This window comes from Tachyglossus aculeatus, chromosome 2 (assembly GCF_015852505.1).
Source record: "Tachyglossus aculeatus isolate mTacAcu1 chromosome 2, mTacAcu1.pri, whole genome shotgun sequence".
NCBI lineage: Eukaryota > Metazoa > Chordata > Mammalia > Monotremata > Tachyglossidae > Tachyglossus > Tachyglossus aculeatus.
Genome location: NC_052067.1, coordinates 87,241,081 through 87,245,347, shown reverse-complemented (window position 1 = coordinate 87,245,347; position 4,267 = coordinate 87,241,081). Strand labels below are relative to the sequence as shown.

Genomic DNA, 4,267 nt, shown 5'->3' with positions numbered 1-4,267 from the left:
TCCCAGCACTTAGAACAGTGGTTTGCACATAGAAAGCACTTAACAAGTACCCTAATTATTATTATTACTATTAAGTAAGGCAGTGCATGCCCAACTAGATATGTGATGGCAATCCTCCTTCTAGTTCAGGCTCCTGCAGGCAAAAAAGATCATAGGAAATCCACTCATGCAATAAGAGAGAGTAGCACAGCACACTTTCATGGAGACAGTTAAAATAGTTTGGTGCAAATACAGATCATCACTTTTCTCCTGTCTGCAGTAGCCTAACCTGGAAATGGACATGTCTATGCCCAGTTTCTTTCAGCATCTTGGAACCCTGTCTGAAGAGGGAAGGAGCAGAAGCCCATGGGAGCAAGGGCTCAGAGTCCCCCTTCTTGTTCAAATGCCTTGGACCAGAGAAAAGTATCAACAGACAGCTGCCATCAGGGATTCTTCAGTGTGTCTTACTGGAAAAAGTGCCATCTGCTACTGGTTTAATCCCATTCATCATAATGAAGTTGGAAAAACTACTCTGGAGCCTAAATGGAGTTTTTGCCCACAGATGAAACCATAACTGAATGGAATTTCTGTCAGTGCTCCCTAGTAACATGGATCTCAGATTTTACATGCTTCTCTACCTACTCTATTGTATTTTATTCTCCCAAGTACTCAGTACAGTGTTCTGCACACAGTAGGATCTCAATAAATACCACTGATTGATTACTGACAATTAATTGGGTGCTCTTGTTAAATGTATATTACCCTATTAAATGCTTTACTACTTTAGAAAGGGAAGGAGATGGCAGGTGAAGAGGAGATCATAAATATATGAATAATAATAACAATAATAATTATGGTATGTATTAGGTGTTTACTATGTGCCAAACACTGTACTAGGTACTGAGGTACAAGGCAAACAGGTCAGAAACAGAGAATGAAACCAGCAAATGCAGAAAATATCACATCTTCTCTGCAACAGAAAATCTAGTAAATGCTATTCTTTATCAATAGTTTTGTAATTGGTATATCTGGAGAGACTAATCATCAATCTTCTTCAGATTTATCTCAGCATTTAGGAATATTTCTGGGAAATCAAGGATCACGAACAGTAACCATCATCTCTTAACAATCTTGGTGAAGACTCTCAATACTGTACAAAGAGCTCATTCTTCTAAAGGGATGAAATCAGGAAAACAGACTTAAATCCAGGAGACTGATAATTTCTAGATATGAGAATCCAGGGATGAGTTCAGAAATATGCCACCAGGAAATGTGGGGACAAGTAGTCGTAATTACAGCATTCATTGAGTTCCTACTGGGTGTTACACATTCTACTAAGCCCTTCCCTCAATCAATCAGGGATTGTCTCTGTTGCTGAATTGTACTTTCCACGTGCTTAGTACAGTGCTCTGCACACAGTAATTACTCAATAAATATGATTGATTCAATGAATGAATGAATGAATATTGATTGAGTACTTACTATGTACAGAGAACTGTACTAAGTGCTTGAGAAAGTACAGTACAACAGTGTTGGTAAACATCATCATCATCATCATCAATCGTATTTATTGAGCGCTTACTGTGTGCAGAGCACTGTACTAAGCACTTGGGAAGTACAAGTTGGCAACATACAGAGACAGTCCCTACCCAACAGTGGGCTCACAGTCTAAAAGGGGGAGACAGAGAACAAAGCCAAACATACTAACAAAATAAAATAAATAAAATAGATATGTACAAGTAAAATAAATAAATAAATAAATAGAGTAACAAATATGTACAAACATCTATACATTTTTACAGGTGCTGTGGGGAAGGGAAGGAGGTAAGATGGGGGGTGGAGAGGGGGACGAGGAGGAGAGGAAGGAAGGGGCTCAGTCTGGGAAGGCCTCCTGGAGGAGGTGAGCTCTCAGTAGGGCCTTGAAGGGAGGAAGAGAGCTAGCTTGGCGGATGGGCAGAGGGAGGGCATTCCAGGCCCGGGGGATGACGTGGGCCGGGAGTCAATGGCGGGACAGGCGAGAACGAGGTACAGTGAGGAGATTAGCGGCAGAGGACCGGAGGGTGCGGGGTGGGCTGTAGAAGGAGAGAAGGGAGGTGAGGTAGGAGGGGGCGAGGTGATGGAGAGCCTTGAAGCCCAGGGTGAGAAGTTTCTGCCTGACAACAAGAGACAGACATGAAAATTAATTGCAAATAGGTTTTGGTGAGCATTTGGTAATCCTTTTCATATCCTTTTAAAAAACACTAAACTTAAAGGATACAATGATGCCTTTATAACAAATAGGGTAGAAATGATTGTTTCTGGAACCCAGACTGCTCTAAAATCCCTTTGTCTTTGTCTTATGCTGCTGAGTCACCTCAGATTCACTGCAACTCCCATGACACATCTCTCCCAGGACTCCCCACATCCACCTGCAATCATTCTGGTAGTGTAAGACTTTTTTTGGTAAAAATATGCAAGTGGTTTACCATTGCCTCCTTCTACACAGTAAGCAGCAGCATAGAGAAGCAGAGCGTAGAGAAGTAGAGAAGCAGCGTGGCTCAGTGGAAAGAGCATGGGCTTGGGAGTCAGAGGTCATGGTTTTAAATCCTGGCTACACCAGTTGTCAGCTGTGTGTGACCTTGGGCAAGTCACTTAACTTCTCTGTGCCTCAGTTACCTCATCTGTAAAATGGGGATGAAGACTGTGAACCCCCTGTGGGACAACTTGATCACCTTGTAACCTCCCCAGTGCTTAGAACAGTGCTTTGCACATAGTAAGCACTTAATAAATGCCGTTATTATTATTTTTAAACTTGAGTTTCCACCCTCAACTCTCTCCCATGCCACTGCTGCCTAACACAGGTGAGTTTTGACTTGTAGCAGATTGCCTTCCACTTGCTAGCCACTGCCCAAGCTAGAAATGGAATGGGTAGGCCTCTGCTTGACTCTGCCCACCTTAGTCGAGACTGGTAGATTACTGGATACTCTCCAGGTGTGGTCCTGAGAGGGGCAAAAATCCCTAGTTTCCTTTAAGTGCTTTCAAAACCCATGGGTCTGGGAATTCTGGAACTTGGTCTAGAGTACTCTCTCTCCCCTCTCACACAAGGGAGTAGTTGATTCCACCAGTGGTAGAAGCAATTTGGAACCCAGGCAACACCTATGTTTGTGCACAATTAAATTCTCTCTATTTTGTTGATTATACTCCGATTAGATTATAAATTTCTTGAGGTTAGAGTCCTTGTTTGTACTTTAATATACCTCCCTCACATTTGTAATATGGAGCTAAACCCCTTCAGGTGAAAAGATGATGCTCCCACCAGTTAGATTCTAACAGTGAGTGCTAGGGTAACTGGTAAGACTGATGATTGATCAAAAGACCTTGGACATTGTGAACATGTACAGATAGCATTTATTACTCACAGTATTATTTTCTTTCTTCATCTCAGTGTCTCCCAAATCCTGTCTGAATAACTGGTAAACTCACTTGTTTCTCTTTTATCACATGCATTAAAAATATAAAGGCAAATGATTGCCTCTAGCTATAGAGTAGGTAATCAATAGTATTTTTATTTTATTTTATGGCATTTGTTAGCATTTACCATGTGCCAGGCTCTGTACAAAGCACTGGCATAGGTACAAGCTAATCTTGTTGGACATGGTCCATTTAACCACATGGGCTCACAGTCTTCATCCCTATTTTACCGATGAGGTAACTGAGGCACAGAGAAGTTAACTGAATCACCCAAGGTCACACATAGCAGGCAAGTGGTGAAGACGGGGTTAGAACCCAGGTTCTTCTGACTCCCAAGACCATCCTCTATCCACTAGGCCATGCATTGGGTACTTACTCTGAGGAGAACAATGTACTAAATGCTTGGGAAAGCACAACAGAGTTAGGATGGCATAGTGGATAGAGCACAAGCTTGGGAGTCAGAAGGCGATGGGTTCTAATGCCGGCTTCATCACTTGTTTGCTGTGTGATCTTGGGCAAGCCACTTCACTTCTCTGTGCCATAGTTAGCTCATAAGTAAAATGGGAATTGAGACTATGAGCCCCACATGGTACAAGGACTGTGTCCAATCTGATTTGCTTGTATTCACCCCAGTGCTTAGTACAGTGCTTGGCGCATAGTAAGTGCTTAATAAATACCATAAGTAATTGATTAGGTTAGGGTAAGGCAGAGAAAGATCTCTATTATGCAGAAGAATATAAAATAAATTTGCCAAGGAGAGACACTTCCTTTCAGAATAAAGCCTGAGAAAAGCCTTTGAGCTGGGTGGCACCTGCTTGAGGCAACTTTACAAATGGAC

At 42.1% G+C, this 4,267-nt stretch overlaps 1 non-coding gene across 1 annotated transcript; it reads right to left on the bottom strand.

Moving 5' to 3' along the window:
* Positions 1-2,829: 2,829 nt before the first annotated feature.
* On the bottom strand, positions 2,830-2,967 carry LOC119923955. The gene has a single exon (XR_005449011.1). It is a non-coding gene; the product is annotated as a small nucleolar RNA SNORA7 (small nucleolar RNA).
* Between the last annotated feature and the right edge of the window lie 1,300 nt (positions 2,968-4,267).